This window comes from Aedes albopictus, chromosome 3 (assembly GCF_035046485.1).
Source record: "Aedes albopictus strain Foshan chromosome 3, AalbF5, whole genome shotgun sequence".
NCBI lineage: Eukaryota > Metazoa > Arthropoda > Insecta > Diptera > Culicidae > Aedes > Aedes albopictus.
The window spans coordinates 284624674-284649137 of NC_085138.1; the positions used below are offsets into that span (position 1 = coordinate 284624674).

Genomic DNA, 24464 nt, shown 5'->3' on the forward strand with positions numbered 1-24464 from the left:
AGTTTTGTACCACTTCTAGCACAATCCAATCCTGGTCTTTGCTTTCTTGATGGTACTTAACGAGTTCATAGTCCGACGACCGTCAAACGCTGTGCTGCCCCGGCGGTGTTGTGCTGACCACTTTCGACAGCATAGAGGAGGGTTCGAAGTACTTAGATCAGTCAGTGGTGGATTGTTGTCCCAGCTACTTAGCACAGGTCGTACGGAGACAGAGACGGTGACAACCAACAACGGTGTTGTGGTGTTGATGTTTGCAATTTTTACATAACCGATATTTTGCGGTGCATGGCCTGGTCTGATCTTGCCTGACGACAATCTAGGTGTTCGAGGCCTGCCGGCTTCGTGGTCGTTCGGTCAAGTCAGAATGTACGAATGCAATCGAATGTGACGAAAGGTGACTGTCAGGTGCACACAAATACATTTGTTTGAGTGTAGCAAGAAAACCTTACATATGGATTGGTGGATGTTTGCGTTTATTTGAGAAGTCAAACATTCTAGATAACATATCATTGAATAAACTATGATCAAATCAATGGACATGGATCGAATTACAGAATATTGAAAAAAAAATATCGATGAAAGAACAGACGGATGTTTAGATTGCAGATTGCAAAGCAAACGTTAAAAAAAAAACAAATCAAAAGTTCAAAAAGGGCCCTAATGTTCAAAGCAAACTATATGTTATATTTGAACGCTTTTTGCTTTAAATCTTGAATAAGACACGTAATAATTTAAAACAACCTCGCCGATCGTCATCGGATGCGCAAAATTAGCAGTTTATTATTTTATTTGGGAGAGCACCGTACATACTGCAATATAATTATTGCCGATGCCAAAGCTAGAATGACAATGAAAAAAAAAGCAAACTGACCGTACAGCCTTTCCACTGATCATGGACAACCCATCTGCAATCGCTTCCTTCTTCTGGTTTTTAGCACATGTCAGTGCGTGTAATTGCGATTTATTACACTTCATCCCCTCCTGCCAGGAGCGACCCCAAATCCACAAACAACCATAACATTTTCGTTCTTCTTACTTTGCTAAAGTTGCTAACCTTCAATGTCGGTAAAAAGTGATTACCAACCGTGGCCGGGCCGCATCTACACCATTGACGTTGCTGCCTAAAACTCGATCCAGGATGTGGATAGTATAAATGGCTATTGATCGGAGCGGATTCTCAAATTATTATCGAATGGAAAAGACCATCGCCGCACGGCACTTGACCACGCGACCTCGCTGGGAGTACAACGTCCTGCGGAGTTATGAAGACGCCCGTGGAGATTGTTTTATTATCCACGCCCCGTCAACTGTCGAAGTACATATTCCTAGAAATACTGGTTTTGTAATTAATCATTTTGATTCTTATGGCTGTTTAATTCTGTACAAATGTGGATTTTTTTTTCACGTACCTATCGCCAGTTAATTTTGGGATGATATTGTCTTGCTTTAGCGTATCAACTGTCGGAAGAGCAGTCTCGCGTGCAATCAATCACAATATCACCACGAGCTCTGTAAACTTGGCGTTCTTTTCATCGGAACTTGTACTCTATACTTCGGTCCTGGATACTGTGTTGGTGTTTTTATTTTGTGATATTGAATTAACTAAAAGTTATTATAACTTTTAAGGTGAAAAAATACCACGTCCCAGCAGAGCCATGGCAGACAAGGCAAGTCTTTCCTCAAGAACTGTGGATGTGCTCAAAAAAGACCACTAATAGTGGTCTACGGTATTCAAAAAAAGTGGAATCGATTAGCGCAGCGGGCTCTGTTTTCGTTGTATTTCCGCTCTAATTTCCTATCCGTTCTAAGCCGGAAACATCCCCTGCCGCGTGTCCATGAAACACTTTTAACCCGTTAACGCCCAAGGTGTCTCACAATCTAAATCTTTAAATAAGTTTGTTATCAAAAGTCAAGTTCCTATAAAATAAGCATGATTTGATGAAAAAAAAAATGGAAGTCTATGGTGTAGTCTCAAAAAAAATTCTTCATTGTAGGTCCTCAATATCTGGTAATTCTCTCAAGTTCTATTTCAGCACATCTTCTCTGAAGAAATCATTCTAAAATTTTGCATAATTCTGGAGATATTCACATCAAAAGGACTGTCCTATTTATAGGACACTGGGCGTTCGGTGCATCTGTCCTATAAATAGGACTCTGGGCGGATATGGGGTATTAGTGGGAGCGATTACATCAATCAGGGTCTGTCCATAAACTACTAAGAATCTTAGCGAGAGCGGGTTCTAGTCAAAGTCTACTCTTCACACAAATTTCAAAAAAAATGTATGGAAAACAGTCTACGAGGTAGGAGGGGGAAGTTCTGAGATGACCAAAAATAAGTCTACGTTGTTTATGAACACGGCCTAACGAGAAAGTATTATAATCATAACAGCAAACTCAATGCCTGAAGAAATCCTTGGAAATATTAAAAAAGGAATCATTGGAAAAATCTTTGAACGTATCTCTATGAAAAATAAAATCATAAAAAAACCTCTAAAACTGCTTAGAGAAATCCTTGGTGAAATTCCAGATGAAATTGCTGACGGACTGTGAAAAATTTCTAGAGAAATTACCTGAGGAATTACAGGAAAAAATCCTACCGGAATCCCTTAGGGAATTCTGTAACTAATATCTGTAGAAACCTCTACAGCAGTGACTTCAACATGACAATTTTGAACACCGGAGAAGTTACGCGAGTTGCACCTCCAGCCAAAAGATGACAGTCCTAAAGACAGCCGATTAGACCTCTCAATCTGTTCGAGCTCACTATCGCTGGAGTGCACATGAAGGGTTATCCACGATCCCCATGGTAGTGATCATCTTCCGATCGTTGTTTCTATTTCCAATGGTTCACATCAACCTCCATCTATCGACATTTCCTACGACCTCACGAAACACATTGACTGGGGGAAGTACGCGGAAGTAATCATCGACGCGACGGTGAGGAATCGATAGAAGTCCTTCCACCGCGGGAAGAGTATCAGTTTCTTTCAGAACTGACCATCAGTAGCGCGCTTCAGGCACAACGTAGACCAGTCGGTTCGCAGGAAACCCCCTAATCCGCGGTGGGATAGCGAGTGTACAGAAATCTATCGCGAGAAATCCGCAGCGTTCAAAGTGTTTCGGAAACGCGGTTCGATCGAAAACTTCAAGCGGTACTTTTCCCTTGAAAGCAAGTTTAAAAACTTGGTCAAGGCCTAGAAAAGCGGTTATTGGCGTCGGTTCGTCGAGGGTTTGTCACGCGAGACTTCGATGAGAACTCTTTGGAACGTCGGCAGAAGAATGCGTAACGCGTCGTCGTCGGTTAACGAGAATCGAGAAAGCTCTGCTCGGCGGATTCTCAAGTTCGCAAAAAAAAAGTTTGTCCAGACTCCGTACCCGTGGATGTTTCCGAAGGCAGAGACGACATCGATTGGCCGTTTTAGATGGTTGAATTCTCACTTGCTTTTCTTTCATGTAACAATTCCGTTCCAGGAATGGATCGAATTAAGTTCAACTTACTTGCTTAAAAATCTCCCTGCCGTCGCTAAGAGGCGCTTGTTGAACTTATTCAATCAGTTCCTGGAAAACAACATCGTTCCGGATGATTGGAGGCAAATGAGAGTAATAGCTATTCAAAAACCCGAGAAACCTGCGTCGGATCATAACTCGTACCGTCCTATCGCGATGTTGTCTTGCCTACGGAAGTTGTTGAAGAAGATGATTCTCTTTCGACTGGACAAATGGGTTGAATCGAGTGGCATGTTGTCAGATACATAATTTGGTCTCCGCAGAGGCAAAGGAACGAACAGCGAATGGGCTCAGTGGTTTTGTATATTAAGGGGGCTTTTGATTCAGTTTGTGTCGATGTTCTTTCCGACAAACTCCACGAAAGTGGCTTTTCACCAATTTTGAACAACGTTTTGTATAATTTGCTGTTTGAGAAGCAGATGAGTTTTGCTCATGGTGACTTGACGGTTTTCACAAATTAGCTACATGGGTTTCCCCCGGGGTTCCTGTTTAAGCCCTCTTCTTTACAATTTTTATGTCAGAGACATAGATGAATGTCTCATGGAAAATTGCACGTTAAGACAGCTTGCGGATGGCTGTGTTGTTTCTGTAACGGGATCAATAGCAGTTGATCTGCAAGGACCACTACAGGATACTTTGGACAGTTTGTCTACTTGGGCTCTCAAGCTGGGTATCGAATTCTCTCCGGAGAAAACTGAGATGGTTGTCTTTTCTAAAAAGAACACAAACCGGCTAAGTTTCCGCTCCATCTGATGGGTAAGACAATCACTCATAGCATGTCTTCTCAATATCTCGACGTCTGGTTCGACTCCAAATGCACCTGGGAAAAGCACATTGTGTAAATGATACAAAAATGCCAAATGCGAATCAATTTTATGCGAACTGGTGGGATGCGCATCCGGAAGATCTGATCAGGCTGTACCTAACAACCATTCTGTCAGTTTCAGAATACGGCAGCTTTTGTTTTCAATCCGCGGCGAAAACACACTTGCTGACGCTTCAATGGGTTCAGGACCGTTGCCTTCGGATCACGTTAGGTTACATGAACTCGACTCACACAATGAGTTCATAGGTACTTGATGCTGGTACCTTTGACAGATCGCTTTGCGGAGTTGTCGTTCCGGTTCCTCATCCGATGAGAGGTTGTGAATCTATTGGTCATAGAAATTTCGAAAAGCAGCTCGAACAGAACCCTCAAACTCGTTTTATGAGTGCGTACTACTGGTACATGACGCTGGAGATAAGCCCATCTCCGGTTAACACCAATTGTGACAACTTCTCAAACTTCGACGGTTCCTCTGTGGATTTTGATCTGTCCATGAATGATGAGGTCCATGGAATACCAGAATCTTTTTGATCCATGTACATTCCGCCAATCTTTGCAAGTAAGTTAGGGCATAAAGGCGGGGACAGACAGTTCCTCACAGATGGTTCAAAGACAAATGATTCAACTGGTTTTGGTGTCTACAACAATTTTCATTGCGCCGCCTTCATGCTTCAAAAGCCCTGTTCGGTATACGTTGCTGAGCTAGCGGCTATATACTACACCTTAGTGTACATTAGCACTCTTACACCTGAGCACTGCTTCATTTCTACCGACGAAAGTCTAAGCTCTGTGGAGGCTGTTCGGTCAATGAAACTGACGAAGCACTCAGCACCATCACCATAGCTTGGGTCCCGTCACATTGCTCGATTCCGGGCAATGAGTAAGCGGACTCTTTGGCTAATGTGGGCGCTAGCGAAAACGATATTTACGAGCGTCAAATCGCCTTCGACTAGTTTATTTGCATTGGCTCGGTAGGAGACTTTAATCAGCTGGCAGCACAAATGGAGAGATGGGTAGACGGTTGCACTCTATCAACTCCCAGATGTCGAAGAAACCATGGCTTTCAAAGGTTTGAAATTAGTGCGCGATTTCATTCGTGTGCTGTGTCGGCTGATGTCCAACCACTATTTGTTGAACGCATATACCTTTCGTATCGGGCTCTCCGAAAGCAATATCTGTGTCTGTGGCGTGGCTTACCAGGATATCGAACATGTCGTGTGGGGATGCGATGAGTATCGTGAGGTCAGATCCGAGCTGCATGATATTCTCCGGGTCCGAGGAAACAACAGAAACCCGTTAGAGAAGTGTTGGCAGGCTTTGATTTGGAATACCTACATGAATCTCATGTATCAGTTTTTGAAACGTGTTGATGTCAGAGTTTGTACGTTCCTTGTTTTCGTTGTCCGCCATTTGGTTTTGTTGTTCGCCCCTGTCTGTCGTCGTCCCTTTTGCGTTTGTCCTCTTCTTTTCGCTGTCTACCGATAAGGACTGTATCGGAAATTAACTATAAACGTTCAAAATGTTCTATCTCGAAGCACGGTTGGTCTTTTTATTCCGGTTCTTCTATGAAATCTTCACAATATAGTTAAGTTTAGAACAGCTTGAAGAATTTTGGCAAATGTTTGGTATTATTAAAAATATGGTTATATGAGTGCACCACACAAAATAACAATTTGTACAAACTGCATTTTTTTTATTTTTTTCAACGTTTCAATAATTTGTAGCGAAAAAAAAATTGTACGGGCAAAAATCTGGAAAGTTATGATTATTACTAACACATAACATATCACTTAATACCGACTTTTAAAATTCATATTTTGGATAGAAAAACCTCCAACATTTTGAATATGGTCTATCCCAAAAAACACCTACTTTTTGGTCAAACTTTGACGCTCTGTTTTGAATATCTTCAGAGGTTCTGAAATTCCCTTCAATGGTAAAACTACCTCTTCAATGAATTTGAATACATGCCCAATTGAAAAAAAATGCAAATTTTCAACTTTATGTATTTTTTATTTGCGTAATCGTTCTTTAAAGACGCATAAAAAACGAGTTCCTCGAAAAATGGCCTTTTTTCATTTTTGAGAATTGCCCTAAACTGCGGAGTGAATTTTTCTTGATAAAAATAATGTTCCTATGTCATGAGTATTCTGCAAAAGAATATATTTGCGCAAAAATAAGAGAAAAAATTGAATATTTTCCCACAGTTTTCGCAATTTTAAAGTTTTAGGAGTTGTCCAAAATTTTAAAAACATATGTGCAATCTTTGAGATTAAAGTCCAAGTTTAATGATTAATTTTTGAAAATCCGAACTGCCATTCTTTATTTAAAAAATTTTAATAGCATCTCCAAAAATAAAGTTATGTTTATTGCGAATAGATTATTTTTTAGGCAATTGTGAACGTTTATAGTTAATTTCTGATACAGTCCTTAAAGTCCTTTCTTTTTTGTTTCGTTACAGATCTGGACAATTGTCCCATCAATGTTTTTAGTATAAGTTAGCAAATAATTTATTTTTAAACCCATAAATCCCTCCTTTCTATTTTTCTTTAATCCTTAATCTCGAAACAGCCGCTAGTACTTCGGCTTCCCAAACTAAGATAGTATAAGGGCAGTAATAAACTGTACAGGGTGGCAACGTAGAAATGATACACTCGAAAACTGATGCAAAATTCAAACAGGAATATATTTTTCTGTAAATTCACTTTTAATAACACCACAAACGAATAAACTTACAAAGTATTTAGTTCAATTAGAATCATTCCCCTTTGTTTCGAATTACGGCCCGCAGACGCTTCTCGAAGTTATTACAAGTCGCACGCACCTTTTCGTCCGGCATTTCATCCCAAATTTTTACCAAACGGTTTTTAAAGGTATCCAAAACCAAGTTCTTCGTGTCGCCCAGGTTCCCTAGCATGTATTCCCGTGTACAAAAGTCCAGTGGGTTCAAATCGGGAGACGAAACCAGCTATTCCGATGAGCTGATGAAGTATGGTAAATTTTGCTTGCATCGCTGCTCAACAACTTCTGCCATATGCGTCGGTACTGAGTCCTGCTGGAAACAAAAACTTTTTTTTCAAACAGTTTTTTGGCACTGGGGAATAGGTGATCTTTGATGACGTGTTGTAAAAAGTATTCTTTGTTGATTTTTATGCCCCTGTCGATGAACAACAATGGTAATTGACTTTTTGTTGATATGGCGCCCCAAACATCACCGCTGCAGCACTTCGATATCGTTGAACCTCTCGTTTGTAGGCAGGAATTTCACGAAGACTTGCTGTATACACACAATCATTTTGTTTATTCAGAGACGCTTCCAAAGTAAAAAAAATTTCGTCCGAAAAAAAAAATGTTTTGAGTAGCGTGCGTTTTGAGCAGAACGCGAGATCTGGCAACCCTGTCGGAAATATTCTTCAGAGTCAATCCGTGAATCTTTTGTATCTTAAAAACCCCATATCTTAGATCCCGTTTCCCCAAGCACACTTGTTTGCAATGCAATAACATGAATGGCAACGTATGGCTCCCAAACTAGTGTATCACTTTCACGTTTCCCCTCTGTAAAATGTGAAATCAATGTAAATACCAGAGTGTAAAATTTCGAAGATTCAAAATGAAGATTGACATTCTAATTTTTTTCATTCGCGTCTGGCCACATTCATTGTCAGCTGAATCCTCTCTTTTTTCATTCAATTCTCTGTCATGAATATTTTCTTGCATGTCGAAAATGAAATTGGACATTTAATTTCTGTTAACAGACGCACAATTCGACTTAATGAACCAATAGAGCAAATGGTTCGTATTCTAATTAACTTCTTTACACAATTTTTGCGGTGATTTAAAGTACACTGTGGTGCATAACACAAGTTTACAAAATAAAATGAAAGTCGTGAACTTCTGTCAACGACCAACATTTTTGAAGCACAATTTAGTGCTGATTTCGAAACCGACCTTCAAAAATTTTTAAGTAGAACAGTTTTTGAGTTTTAGCTCGATATCGATTTTTGCAACTTTTCAAAATATGTAATTTATTAAAATCCAATTATAATGCGTTTTGTTCAACCAATCTTAAACCTTTTTCCATAAATTAAAAGCTGAATACAATACCATTCGATCATCTGAACACAGGTTCTGCGTCAGATTGATGAAATTCAAGATATTGGCGAGTTTTAGGGATGATCTCCTTAAATTTTAGCCAAATTTCCAAAAATATATGAAGAAATGTATTTTTTTCAATAAGAAAAAAACAATTTAAAAATTCTTTCTCAACGTTTATTTGACATATCATATGTAGGCGAGTTACAGTAAAAAATTCAGCTCAATCGGAGTATTGATTACGGAGAATGAGATGTGTGAAGTGAGCGACATTGCTTAAAAATAGAACAAATATCGATTTCAAATCATCAACCTTGTATGGAAAGTCGAAAAAAATTCCGCTCTACTGTAATTTTTTTCCTTCGCGTTTTCGAACTCAGGGCATGATTCTACACCAAAAATGATCATCAGCTTACCGAGTTCAAAAATGCTGTAAACTAGTGTAATTGATCGGACAAACGCCGATTTTCATACAAAATGACCAAGTTTAAGATGCTGTAACTATGGTTTGCTTTATTGGATTGAGCTCAATTGTTGACACGGAACTACAAATATGCTGAATTTTGTGTATACAAAGTATAAAATGTTTTCGTTCACAGGTCTGGGCGTGGCAAGGCGTTGAAAATATTGCAAAAGTGATCGAACAGCGGGTACCCCTTTGATTTACACGCGTGCCGCTGTCCGATCACTTTTGCAATTGTAATGGCTTTGAAAATTTGGACAGGATTACTGCCCCCATTCGCACAACAGTCCCATATGTATACGAAACCCAGCAAACATGAAACTCTTATGTGAATAGGGGCAGATTAGGTGCTAAAAGAGCAGACATATGTTACGTAGTTAACCTGTTACATGAGATTTTTTTACCTACTTTATTCAATTTCATAACTAATTGCACAAACGCCGATTTTCATACAAAATAGCCAGCATCTCAGTAACTAGAAATATGGTGAACTTTACGTATTCAAAGTATAAAATGTTCACAGGTCTGAGCGTGACAAAGCATTCAAATTTGTTTTTTCATCAAATGAAACTGTTCCAGAGTTCTGATTGAGCAAATTTAGAGGGATAAAACAGATGAAAAGAGCCTTCAAGAATGTATCCACAGTGTAAAAAACGAGTGCCTTTCCAATGGAAGCAGACCATGAAGTGTGTTCCAGTTGCCATGATTCAAATCACAATAACCTGAACACGAACGTAAACAAAGTTGTTGTTACCGTAAGCAACCCTTCTGTTAACTGTTAGAACCAAAATTACGTATTTATGATACTGATCCCGATCATGTGCTTGGTTAGACAGGCGTTACAAATGAACTGCGGAATATGGTTCCCAACAGTTCCTAGTTTCGCGGATTTCAATCATGGTGTAGTATATTCGAAAAGCGAAAATTGATAGATTTTATTTATACAATAAAATCTAAACGATATTGGAGAGCTTGGAAAAGCTGAGAAGAACTTGCTCTATGTTACAATTCCCAAAAAATATATGATTGGGAAAGCTTTTAGAAAACATGATAAAGCGACCATGTTTTATCAACACTTTGATGCACGAGTTCTAACAAGTTTTAAGATGTTTGGAGTAACTTTTTCGATGAAATTCCAACCAGCACTATTTATTTTATTCTTAGTGAAATTCTTAAGAGAACTTTATATACGAACACCAGCGGGTCTCTTCAGAAACAGTTTCAATCAAACGACGTATTTCTATGTAATACACAAGAATTATTATGACAACACTTTTGAGACGAGCAAATTTAGGAATTATGATTTATCAACAATGTAGGTTGCCGTAAAGAAACGCTTGTCTTGAATTGGTTCTGAAAATTGATAGTGTTTTTTGTTTTTATTCTAAGAATGTGCAACCCCACTAAATTTATGCTTAGGAATAATTATGCTTGTGAATAAGATGATAAAAAATAGGTTTCTCAAATATATCGCTCAACAAATGTGTGCCAGTGTACTAATGAACTCTAATGAAAGAACTGTAACGAAGCATGCATTGCATTGATGTCTGCATTACGTATTAAAAAAAACAGTTTCATTGTAAAATATGGCATTTTTTCAAAAAAAGATAATTGTTAATAATTAAGATAATTATTAATCAAGTTATCATTGAAAATATTAAAAATAGTCCACTTTTAAATCGACGGATCAAACTACCTGTAGTTATCGCATACTTTTAGATGCTTTCAGGTATTTTACTATGAATGAAAAACTCCATCTGAATACATTTTCCTATGGTATAGAAGAGTAGATTTTAATTCTGTTACGATCAGCCTATTACTAATAAAAAAAAGTTAAGTTACCCCGTTTGTTGGCACCTGCACTTTTAAATTGGTTGAAAAATAAATAGAGACAGAATTAGAAAGTTTACAAACTAAATTTACCGAATGGAAGATAGGTTTCTGCTTAGAGGATTCCAAAAGTTGCTGCAAGATTGGTTAGGATATTATTCATAAGTCTTTCACAAAATGAACACACAATTTTTGCTCACTAAAGTCAGTACATATTCCAATCACAAATGAGCAATCGCGTCCAAATGTTGCATAGTTTTTAAGATTTCCTAGTGAAATCGAAAAAGTATAGATTAGAAAAAAAACATCACCTGATCCAACCTAATAATCGAAGAAATAACAAAAAAATAATTGAATGAACTTTTGTATTCTTTTTGTTTTTTTTTTCTTTCTTAATACGTCATATTTGTTGTTCATCAAAATGTTGCGTTGTTTATGTTTTCATCACTTAGCACAATAATCGTGTTCGTGCAGCACTAATATTTCGAGCCGAAAAATCGCAACAACATCATGTTTCATTTATTTTTCTTGTCTTTTCTTATTCAAGTATAAGTAACGCCAGTAAGTTTTGAAAATGAAGAATAATTATCACTTTTCTCCAACACCATTCAATTTTCTTACTTTTGATTGATATTGATGATTCACCAACTGTCGCACTTCCAATGTCAATTGTCTCACTTTCAGTAGAATAGCCGTTTATCTTTTCCACAACTGTTCGCACCAACAAACGGTAACACTGATGGGATCAAGCCCTTTTCCTACTTATGAGGATTATCCAATCGTCAGAATTTCCACCCAAAAGAAAATCGTAAATCGATCACACCAAATCAAATCACCCGCACACGCGCGACAAATTGATCACACTTCCGAATTTTGCAAAACGAGAGCTGCTTGCTTCACCGCTAGACCGCAACTGTCTAGAACGGACAACCGCTCACCGGATCTTATACTTGTGGTGTTGTAGTAGATCGATATACACTTCACACGCGCGCACGCGGTCTCAGATCTCTGACGCAACTCTCAACCAGCACGCTGCGCTGCTGCTGCTGTATGTAGGTACGCACGATCAATCGAACCGCGAAAACGCTTCACCACGGACGGACGGACGACGGAAGTGTTTGGGACTGTTGCTGCTGCTGCTGCTGCTGCTGCTGCTAAGAAGACTGAGACTCTGGGACTGGGAGCGCGCGAATCGCTGAGACGATCTGATCGACAGTTGGTTGGAAACTGATTGGCGACCGCGGACGGACGACAAAAACAGCTGGTCGCACTGCTCTGCACGGTTTGCGCACCGCACGGCACCGGTCTCGGAGAGTTGAGAATCCGTGCGCGCGTGCGTGGTCTTTTGGTGCACGAAGTTGGTGGACAGTTGTTGGTTCCGATGCCGATCGCATGGCGATTTTCGGCGTAGTGCTCACAGTGGTTGTACTACGGGTTAGGGATGGCTAGATTTCATCCGAGTTAGTATCGCCATGTAAAGAGAAGAGAGTTGGGTTCCTGCTTCAATAACTTTGGCAAAATCTATTATTATCACTTTCATCAAAGTAGTCCCGTAACGTGGATAGATCACCTTAGTATGATGCGTTACGACGTAAGAACAAGCAGTAATTTAGAAATATTCCAGAATCAAAGTTTAATGTACTCTTTCAATGTTTGGGGTTTACTTTTATATTTCGATTTTACTACTAATAGCTACTAATAGCTACTACTAATAGGATCAGATACATTTAACGTATGATTCATACAGTATAGTAAACATTATTATGGTAGAATTCTACTTCATCTTATGCGCTAATTCCCATCATATTAGACGAAAAAGAGCCGATAATTACAGATATTCCAACTTATCTTTGCCATCTTTGCTCATCAGAGTGAAGTAAATGTAGACCTTCATTCCCAGTTGTGCATTTGGACGAGTCGGACGTGTGCTCCGTATCTCACCACGCGATAGACCTCGTATAAGTGGAGTTTTTTCCCCCGCAAGTGCGGAAGGTTTTTTATATCGTACGTTTTCCTGCTTGTGCGAAGTGTAGTGTCGCAAGGTGGTATCCAGCGCAACCCGGGAAGCGAGGTGCTTGCATCATCGTACATCAAAGAAGAAGCATCGCATCCAAGAAAGTCATCTTTATCGCCATCATCAGCCCCTCCGTCATCGAAGAGGACGGCGGCGACGGGTGCGAAGGCAGACGCGACGGACAGCTTTACCATCGACCTGCCTGTGATAAATATCTACCTGCTTCGGTCAGATAAGTATCACTCTTTCGATACACTCTTTTGTCCGCCCAATTTGTTTTGATCGCTTTTGTCTATTGTATCCCCAGTCCACATTCGACCACGTGTTTTTTTTTTGACATCCATAACAGTGGTTCCCAAACTACTGTATACGGGTAAGGGTGTACAAACTGTAAATAACGGACCATTTTTTTTTGTTTTTTTTATTAGCTATTTTTTCTTTTTTTTTTTTTTTTTTCAATACCGTTTTTTTGCATCCTACAGGGTGCGCTAAAATAAACATAAGAATTGAATTCGTATATTATTAGTTCAAGTTTTTTTTTTTTTTTGCTTTATTTTTTTTTTCTATATATTATTAACATTGTTTGGTTTACAAACCAAACAGTTGTCGTCCTAAGGAAGAAAGTGCACTGTAAATACTTTAGGGTTTTTCTCTTCCTCTTTTGCACTTTTGAGTTATTTTCCATAAATTTGTTTCCACATGGACGATTCGATTGGAGGCGAAACGCCTCCTAATGATATCATTGCTCGTACGCGGTTTTATCAGCCATCTTCGCCTGGACCTTGGGTTGTCTATTTCCGGCGCAAATGCAAACCATTGAATATGCTTTCGATTTCTCGAGAGCTGACGCGTAAGTATCCTGGGACCGTTATTCACCAAGTGAAAGCATCCAAGCTGCGTGTTACCGCACCTAGCTACAAAGCAGCAAATGAAATTGCTCAACACGAAGCGTTTACTGTTGAATACGCCGTCTATGTGCCAGCACGAGAAGTGGAGGTGGAGGGGAAGATCCTCGACGAAATGCTGACATGTGAGGACATCAAGACCGGCTTTGGTCGATTCAAAAATAGGTCAATTCCTGATGTGGCTATCCTAGACTGTAAACGCTTATCTAAGGTTTCCATGGAAGGAAATAAAAAGGTGTACTCGCCTTCAGCGTTTTTTCGAGTGACTTTTCCAGGTTCCGTCCCCCCGGAATTTGTTGTAATTGATGGTGGTTTTTACCCAGTGCATCTTTTTAGGCCGAAGGTTTTTAATTGTACCAAATGCAAGCAGTTTGGTCACAGTGATAGCTTTTGCGACAACAAGCCCCGTTGTGGCAAATGCAACCAAGCTCATTTGGAGGACTCTTGCACACAGGAAGCGGAAAAATGTAGCTACTGTGGCGGAGATCCACACGACTTGCAAGTTTGCCCGGCTTACAAAAGACGCATTCGAAATGAGAGTCGCTCTATTATAAGGCGCTCCAAGCAGACCTATGCGGAGATGGTGAAATCTTTTAAAACACCAGATTCCGTGTCTGAATCAGCTGTCCCAGTTGAAAATCCCTATCAGGAGTTGTCTTCCGATGATCAGGACGATGGCGAAACTGATGAGGGTGGATCTCTTTCGGAGGTACACGCACCTGGAAAAAGGAAGTCATCATCTTCCCCGGGATTGCGCCGAAAGGTCTTTTTGAAGTCTTCCCTCAAAAGTTTGCCTAATGTCAAAGGGGACGGGGTAAACTTAAAAACTCCGAAGAATCAGGTTCCTCTAGCTTCAGATCCATGTTGTAGCAAGAACCTGTCACCCCCGTCTCCGCCTGTTAAATACACTTCAAAGAGAAATAATCGACAAGGTAGCAAGAAAAAAGCTACCAAAGTTCCTCGCAATTCAAGCAAGCCTCCTAGACCCAAGCGAGGACTGTTTACTTTTAGGGTTCTCGTGGATCGCTTATATGATGCCCTCAGCCTTCCAGAAACATTTAGAGGCATTATTGATATGTTTATACCTACAGTAGAAGAATATCTTCGGAATCTGACACAATCATGGCCCCTCCTTGCTGCGATCATATCTTTCGATGGATAATTCATCAAGTGAGGTACAAGATATGATCACTGTGCTACAGTGGAACTGTCATAGTCTAAAACCTAAATTAGACCAGTTTAAGTTTTTGATTCACAACTCTGATTGTGATATATTTGCCCTTTGTGAAACATGGCTTTCTTCTGAAGATGAACTCAACTTCCACGATTTTAACATTATACGCCAGGATAGAGATGACCATTATGGGGGAGTTCTTTTGGGGATCAAAAAGACTTACACATTTTATAGAATTCCAATCGCGACTCATCCTGGCGTAGAAATCGTCGCTTGCCAAATAAACGTAAAGGGTAAAGAACTTTGCGTAGCTTCCGTTTACATTCCTCCAAGAATTTCAATTAACCGCCGTCATCTTTGGAATGCGGTTTCTGCACTATCACATCCAGTTTTAATTCTGGGTGATATGAACGCGCATGGTACAGGGTGGGGCGAACCATATGACGATAATAGAGCGGCCGTTTTCTATGATTTGTGCGACGATTTCAATTTGAACATTTTAAATACAGGTGAAGTGACACGTATTGCATCTGACGGCAAAGAAAGTCGTCTCGACCTATCACTGGGGTCAAGTTCACTATCATTCGATTGCTTGTGGAAGGTAATCGAGGATCCTCATGGTAGTGATCACTTACCCATTATAACCACCATAAAGCATAATAGTGAAAGGTCAGACCATCCAATTCAGGTTCCTTTTGACCTCACAAGGAATATCGATTGGCAAAAGTATGCAGAAGCGGTATCTTTTGGCATCGAATCATTCAATCCCCTCCCACCTTTGGATGAGTATCGATTCCTGTCTGAACTGATATATAAGAGTGCATTAGAATCACAAAAACGACGTGTTCCAAGTGCAACCTTCAAAAGAAGACCAGCCACACTAGGCTGGGATGATGATTGCACCCAGTTGTATCTTAAAAAATCTGATGCTTTCAAAACTTTTCGTAGGCACGGTACCTCAGATCTTTATCAAGAGTACGCAAAGCTCGAAAGACAGCTGAGAAACCTGCTGAAAGCGAAGAAGCGTAGTTATCGGCGACACTTTATTGAGGGTCTCTCAAGAGAAACTTCAATGACAACGCTTTGGAGAGTGGCTCGCAACATGCGAAACCGCTCTTCTTCTAATGAGAGTGACGAATACTCCAACCGTTGGATATTCAGCTTCGCGAAAAAGGTCTGCCCAGACTCAGTCCCAGCACAACCGATTTCTTGGGAAACATCCCCAAGAGACGGTTCTCTGGACAGACCCTTCACTATGCTGGAACTTTCTATGGCTCTTCTTTCATCAAACAATTCCGCTCCGGGAAGCGATATGATCAAGTTCAATCTTCTAAAGAATCTCCCAGATATCGCGAAAAGACGATTACTGGACCTGTTCAACTCATTCATGGAGAACAACATCGTTCCGCATGAATGGAGACAGGTCAAAGTAATAGCTATTCAAAAGCCTGGTAAACCAGCGTCTGATCATAATTCATACCGTCCAATTGCTATGTTATCATGTTTAAGGAAATTGTTGGAAAAAATGATCCTATCACGACTCGACCATTGGGTCGAATCGAATAACTTGCTTTCAAATACACAGTTCGGGTTTCGCAAGGGCAAAGGAACAAACGATTGTCTAGCGTTGCTTTCAACAGATATTCAACTGGCCTTTGCGGAAAAGGAGCAACTGGCTTCAGTTTTCTTGGATATTAAGGGCGCCTTTGATTCAGTTTCCATAGGAATATTGTCAGAAAAACTGCACAATAGTGGACTTCCAGGAATTTTAAATAATTTCTTGTATAATTTGTTGTCAGAAAAACATATGAGTTTCAATCTCGGACAACTGACAACTTCCAGAATTAGTTACATGGGCCTACCCCAAGGCTCATGTTTAAGTCCCTTGCTTTATAATTTTTACGTGAAAGACATTGATAGTTGCTTGGAAGGACAATGCACGCTAAGACAACTTGCAGATGATGCTGTGGTTTCTCTAAAAGGCCCACATGCAGAAATGTTGCAAAGACCATTGCAAAATTCTCTAAATAATCTGTCAATCTGGGCAAGAGATTTAGGGATCGAGTTTGCTCCGCAAAAAGCTCAATTGGTTGTGTTTTCTAGAAAGCGGAACCCAGCCCAACTGAAACTCAATCTTTTGGGAATAGAAATCGACCAATCTTTGACTTCGAAATACCTTGGGGTCTGGTTTGATTCAAAAGGCACTTGGGGTACCCAAATCAAGTATTTGGTGCAAAAATGTCAACAAAGGATCAATTTTCTACGCACAATTACCGGAACATGGTGGGGTGCTCACCCGGAAGACCTCATAAAACTTTACAAAACGACTATTCTCTCTGTTATTGAGTATGGCTCTTTCTGCTTCCACTCAGCAGCAAACTGCCACCTAATGAAGCTGGAACGAATTCAATATCGTTGTCTGCGTATTGCCCTCGGTTGCATGCACTCAACGCATAATGCGAGCCTAGAGGTCCTGGCAGGGGTGAAACCTCTCCAGAACCGATTCTGGGAGCTCTCGTTAAGGTTACTTATCAAGTGTGGAGTGAGCAACACACTTGTTATTGAAAACTTCGAAGAAATGCTCAATCTGAACACTCAGTCAAAATTCATGAGAATCTATCTTTTCTACATGTCATCTGATATAAGCCTCCCAGGTTATAATCCTCCTCGTGTACACTTCACTAATGACAGTTCCTCTGTTAAATACGATCTGTCCATGAAACAAGCTATTCATGGAATACCAGATCAACTTCGATGTATATCTATTCCTCGCATTTTTAACGAAAAGTACCAAAATGTCAATTCCTGTAAGAGATTCTTCACTGATGGGTCTCGCATAAATGGATCCACTGGTTTCGGTGTCTTCAATGAAAATTTCACTGCCTTCCGCAAACTTCAGGAACCTTGTTCGGTTTATGTTGCTGAGCTGGCAGCAATCAACTTCGCTTTGGGGATGATTTCCAACATGCCCGTAGACCATTTCTTCATCTTCTCGGATAGCCTTAGTTCGATTGAGGCACTCCGGTCGATGAAACCTGTAAAACATTCATCTTACTTTCTTACAAAAATAAGGGAGCAGATGGGTGCACTGGTCGAAAGATCATACAAGATTACCTTTGTATGGGTCCCCTCACATTGCTCAATTTATGGCAATGAGAAGGCGGACTCTCTCGCAAAGGTGGGCGCACAGGAAGGTGAGATCTATGATAGAAGAATTTCACATGATGAATTTTTCCATTTTGTTCGCCAGAGTTCTCTTCAAAGTTGGCAAAATGATTGGCGAGATGGCCAGCTGGGACGGTGGTTACATTCCATTATTCCTAATGTTTCTTTGCGAGTGTGGTGGTATGGTTTGGATGTAAGTCGCAATTTTATTCGCGTGATGTCAAGACTTATGTCCAACCATTACTCGCTAGACGCGCATTTACACAGGATTAACCTCGCGTTGAGCAATGTTTGTACTAAGTGCGGTTCCGGTTATGATGACATCGACCACGTAGTTTGGCAATGCCCGGATAATGACGCCTCCAGAGCGCTACTATTGGATACCCTTGAGGCCCGAGGTAGACAACCCTTTGTTCTTGTGAGAGATGTGTTGGGGACCCGCGATGTCACATACATGGGATGTATTTTCGACTTTCTTCGCTCTGCTGGTATAAAAGTTTAATTCGCTTGTGTTTTCTTCTCCAGTTTTTTTTTTTTTTCTCTGTTTTGTCCTCTTTGTGTTACCAAGCTGCTCCTGGCCATCCGGAAGACCAAGTCCCAGAACAAGTTGGTACCAACACCACAAGGCACCGAATACGCTAGCAAGATGCGATTCACCACCGGATGAGCAGCAGTGAAACCTTTGACCCAATCCTTACCCTGTCCATCCCTCAAAATGTGACCTTCTAACCTCGAGCTGCCACGAGTACCCTGGCTTCCACCCATTACTAACAGATATCATTAAAAAGTTATTACTCTGTATAATGTATACTATTAAGTACAAAGAAAGATCCTCGGCTCCGTAAAGCGTTATACGCGATTGAGCCCCAAATAAATGAACTAGATAAAAAAAAAAAAATAAATGTAGACCTTCAACAACCACTCCCTACACAGAGTTGCCAAATATCAGTCATGTCAGTTGACTACTAATTTTGCACCATCGTCACTATCACTGTAGGCCGATCAATATCAAAACGATAGTGACCGGCAACGACTTGATACTGACCCACACTCCAGAGCACTATCATAGCAACTGAACTGATATTTTTGCGATTTTAGCCAAAACTCAAAATGTTTTGTGACCATCATATGAAACTTTTTATTCTGTACCACATATTTAAATTTCATCACTTTAAGTGTTTATTTTGATTTTTAACCTTCCAGGACGGGCGCCATCGAGCAACCGAAACTGCACCGCGCTCGCGCTATATACGAAAAACGAGTTTTTTTTTTGGTAGTGTTGTACTTTTTACAACAGCGCGCGCGGTGAAGGGTTAAACGGTTTTTAAAGATGGTCTATCAGTGATATCTACCCGCCATCGCAATCAGTCCAGTTGTGATGGGAAAAGAAAAGTGACGGTGACGCGGTGACTCAACAGAGCACACGCTGACTTGGATCGCATTCAGCCTATCAAAATCGGTAGTTTGCCTACCATTGATAGTGACAGAGAGCAACTCTGCTCCCTACATCAGGGGCTCCCAAACTTTTTGAGGTGGCGACCCCCTTAAGGAATTGTCAAAATATCTGAGGCCCAATGAAAATTTTTAGAAAAAAATATGAATTAAATAAACGAAACCGAGTTATTTAGGTGCAGTAGTGTGAGGGATTTTTGACGATCAAAGATACTTTTTTTATTTGACACTCACATTTCATAAACAATAATGTCTTGTACATTCAATTTGAGTCGTAGTGTTAAAATAGCGGCGCAGCCGACGTTTTTTTTCTACTGCAAGCGTTTTATACTAGAAATTTGTTTCTCACTTTGTGGCTCTTGGGGGTTTGGTGGTTGTTATACCTAAAAAATAGAAAGGGGGTTTAACGAATGTCTCGCTAAATTCCGGTGTTTTCTTTAGATAAGAAAAAAAACGTAATTCACCTGGAAACTTAGTCTGAAATATCCACAAAACTAGTTTGACGATCTACAACAGAACTCATGTTTTTTTTTGGGATGGTGAATTTTACCAAAAATGGAGTGTTCCAACCAATACTACCATAAATTTGTTCTGAAAAAAATCTACCTATAAATAAAAAACAACATTTTCTTATCAAGTCAGAAAAAACTGTCTTTCTTTTACAATTTCAGTAAAAATGTATCATACATATTTACTAAAAATATTTTAAATCAAACCGATTAAACACTTTTTAATAGATTTTTAGATTATCGAGTTCCAAAATGTTGTTGGTCTCCAGAAACACATACAAACATTGTTTCCATAAATGTACCAACTTCAAATTCAGTATATTATGTTGATTTCTGAGATGTTTCTGATGAGCATTTTTTTAGTCCCGAAAAAAAATCCTAGTAATATTAGGAATGTAATCTTCATGAATGATTAAACATCTGGACGCGTTGCTTAAAACTACTGAAAAAATCGTAGCTTCTGCAGTATTTTCACCCCCCCCCCTTCGATCCGATTTCCGCTCACTCTGGGTATCACTGGTTTGTACCAATATCTGTGCCGTCGTTGGGGGTGAGAATGGGTCAAAAAAGGACACTCAAAGATTGTTAAATAACAAGGGGCCGTCCATATACCACGTGGACAACTTGGAGGGGGGAGGGGGTTCGAGAAAAGTCCACGCTTGTCCACGGAGAGGGGGGTGGGGGTTCGTCAAATGTCCACGTGGACAAGATTTACAAACGAAATTAGTTATGTCGCATTATTGATAAGATTTTCTTCAATAACATTTCTTCTAATTTTATTTTTTTATACATTGTTTTTTAGTTAGACGTGACTTCTTCAAGGAAAAAAAAATCATGGTACCGTAATCCGGGGTCAAATTGATCACTTTAAAACAACTTTTGCGGATAACATGAGTGACAATTCAAATATTGTCAAAAGAATTTCTGTAAAATCAGTACCCAGTGGATCTTTATCAAACCCTGTGACAGAATTTTGTTCAACAAGTTTAAACTTTAAGTTAAATTATTTCAAAAATCAAAAAATTGAGGATGCCACTTTGGGGCGAAATTGATCAGTATACAATTAAGCATCGGTTTAAAAGATAAAAATCCTTATCCACCTAATTTTGCTCCTCTAAACCCGAATAACGCGTCAAAACTCTTACAACTAGCGAATTTCACACTTAAAATGCAAAATTAAAATTTGAAATTTCCCCCTTAACGCCTAAAGGTAGGCAATTTCCTTTGAAATAAGTGTTTTTTATTACAATAAATGACTTTTTCGTCAAAAAAAGAACTTTTTTTAACTTATTCAAATTCAGAATAGCTTCATAACTTTCCAACCAAGGCTCCACAAAAATGTTAAATCAAAAAAATTACGGGAAGTCCTAGTGGCAATCGATTGTTTAGAAGCAATGATTTCAGCTAAGTGAGAAATACATCGCAAATTCCTAAAAAAATAAGGCAAAACTAATATTTTTCTAAACAAATAAAAGTCTTAACTCATCTCAAGACATCTATGAATTAGATGAGGTAAGAAATTTGAGATCATTGCGACGCTTAGAAGTTCCTGGTATGCAATTACAATGTAGTAACCAAATGATCAATTCCACCCCTGATCAATTTGACCCCGGTTTACGGTATTGATTCATCGACTAATTTGTTTTAAGTTATCATAACTTCTGATTACTTACTTTTTTCATCAATTTCGGAGATTTAAAATGGATTGTAGACCATGTAAATGTTGGTGTTTCAGTCAGAAAGTTTGCATTGAAGTTCTATGTGGATTTCTAGAAGTTTCACATTGAATTTTGTGAACTACTTCGAAGTTTCAAAATAAAAGTGATTTGCTGGTTTATCTCAAGCATTTTTTTTTGAACTTCCTTTCAAATTTAAGATGTTTCTATAGGTTATTGAAGTCTAAATCTCAGCAATATAATTAAGTTTCGACTATTCGCTATGCATTTTTGAAAAGTTGCTGTAATTTTTGTTTTTGTAAGATACTGAGAAATATAATCTTATCTCAACAAAAATCTAAAAAAAAACTTTATCTTAAGTTAAGTTAATTTAAGTTCAGTTAAGATTCAAAACATCTTAAAAAACACCGTCTTCAACCAGAGATTGAACAGACTGAGCAATCACTAACATTAGGCGATGGACATCACACGAAACACCCAATGATCCAGTGGGGAATTTTCCGATTGACGAAAATATTTCACCGACAGGAGCGGGAATCGAACCCACACTCCCACAAATATTAAGCAAAATTAAAAACAATATTAAAAACTTGTAGCTACCTATTTTGTTTTTTCCACCTTGTTATAACAGGGCGGAAATAAATGGTACGAAACTGATTATACTCATTCGAAGAAAGCATTCTGCCTAGTGGGTTCGAAAAGTCGGTACAAGCAGTTATGTACCTTCGACATACGCAAAACGAGTGGCTAAAAATGGCGATATAACATACAAACTTTATTTTATCAAATTTCAACCATTTTTTCGATTGTATTAGCCCTTTTAGGTGGATTAATCATCTTTTAAAATTACCTAAGTTTTTATTCGTCATGGTTACATTGTATTTTAAGTAGGTTTACTAGATATGATCAATAAAATTAACTTGTATTCTTAGATAGGCGACTTCTAATACTTTGACCCATTCTCACCCCCTCTAAGGGGTGAGATTGGGTCAATTTTCAATCATTTGTAGTTTAGTAGACAATTCATATAATGTGATACTTTCTTGCTAAACTATCATTACCACTTAGAAGAGTAAACATACCAAATAAAAAGTTATTCCGACTTTAATTGCATTTGGGGACCGTCCATATACCACGTGGACAAAAAATTCATGGTTTTTGACCCCCTCCCCGTGGACAAGCGTGGACTTTTCATTAACCCCTACCCCCCTCCCCCAATGTCCACGTGGACTTAAAAAAATGATTTTTTTATATATTTCTAAAATAAACGGAAAATTTATTTTAAAAAGTTCTTTCGAATAATGTTTATTTTTTCTTCGTAAACATTGCCTTAAATACCTTTAATTGATTACTTTAACAAATATTCTATAGAGTTATATAAAATACAAACAAGTTATTATTTATTATTGTTAACAAAAAAATAAAATAAAAACAGGAAGAAAACTTTTTGATGGACTTCATTTTAAAGTCTTTCTCAAAGAAAAACAAAATAGGTAGCTACAAGTTTTTAATATTGTTTTTAATTTTGCTTAATATTTGTGGGAGTGTGGGTTCGATTCCCGCTCCTGTCGGTGAAATATTTTCGTCAATCGGAAAATTCCCCACTGGATCATTGGGTGTTTCGTGTGATGTCCATCGCCTAATGTTAGTGATTGCTCAGTCTGTTCAATCTCTGGTTGAAGACGGTGTTTTTTAAGATGTTTTGAATCTTAACTTAACTGAACTTAAATTAACTTAACTTAAGATAAAGTTTTTTTTTTAGATTTTTGTTGAGATAAGATTATATTTCTCAGTATCTTACAAAAACAAAAATTACAGCAACTTTTCAAAAATGCATAGCGAATAGTCGAAACTTAATTATATTGCTGAGATTTAGACTTCAATAACCTATAGAAACATCTTAAATTTGAAAGGAAGTTCAAAAAAAAATGCTTGAGATAAACCAGCAAATCACTTTTATTTTGAAACTTCGAAGTAGTTCACAAAATTCAATGTGAAACTTCTAGAAATCCACATAGAACTTCAATGCAAACTTTCTGACTGAAACACCAACATTTACATGGTCTACAATCCATTTTAAATCTCCGAAATTGATGAAAAAAGTAAGTAATCAGAAGTTATGATAACTTAAAACAAATTAGTCGATGAATCAATACCGTAAACCGGGGTCAAATTGATCAGCGGGGTGGAATTGATCATTTGGTTACTACATTGTAATTGCATACCAGGAACTTCTAAGCGTCGCAATGATCTCAAATTTCTTACCTCATCTAATTCATAGATGTCTTGAGATGAGTTAAGACTTTTATTTGTTTAGAAAAATATTAGTTTTGCCTTATTTTTTTAGGAATTTGCGATGTATTTCTCACTTAGCTGAAATCATTGCTTCTAAACAATCGATTGCCACTAGGACTTCCCGTAATTTTTTTGATTTAACATTTTTGTGGAGCCTTGGTTGGAAAGTTATGAAGCTATTCTGAATTTGAATAAGTTAAAAAAAGTTCTTTTTTTGACGAAAAAGTCATTTATTGTAATAAAAAACACTTATTTCAAAGGAAATTGCCTACCTTTAGGCGTTAAGGGGGAAATTTCAAATTTTAATTTTGCATTTTAAGTGTGAAATTCGCTAGTTGTAAGAGTTTTGACGCGTTATTCGGGTTTAGAGGAGCAAAATTAGGTGGATAAGGATTTTTATCTTTTAAACCGATGCTTAATTGTATACTGATCAATTTCGCCCCAAAGTGGCATCCTCAATTTTTTGATTTTTGAAATAATTTAACTTAAAGTTTAAACTTGTTGAACAAAATTCTGTCACATGGTTTGATAAAGATCCACTGGGTACTGATTTTAC

General features: G+C 38.7%; 2 protein-coding genes across 5 annotated transcripts in view; one reads left to right on the forward strand and one right to left on the reverse strand.

Annotated features, from left to right (window-relative positions):
- The window catches only part of LOC109418818 (homologous-pairing protein 2 homolog), a 375251-nt gene that overhangs the window by 112209 nt on the left and 238578 nt on the right, over positions 1-24464 (forward strand). The gene's annotated exons all lie outside the window — the stretch shown is intronic.
- Positions 1-24464, reverse strand: part of LOC109405806 (fatty acyl-CoA reductase wat) — a 168239-nt gene that overhangs the window by 100728 nt on the left and 43047 nt on the right. The window contains exon 1 of one of the 2 annotated variants that reach the window (XM_019678865.3): positions 11340-12094. The exons of the other annotated variant lie outside the window; for it this stretch is intronic. The gene's annotated coding sequence lies outside the window, so the exon portion shown is untranslated. Of the gene's footprint in view, positions 1-11339; positions 12095-24464 lie in introns of those variants that run through there. 2 annotated transcript variants of the gene reach the window in all.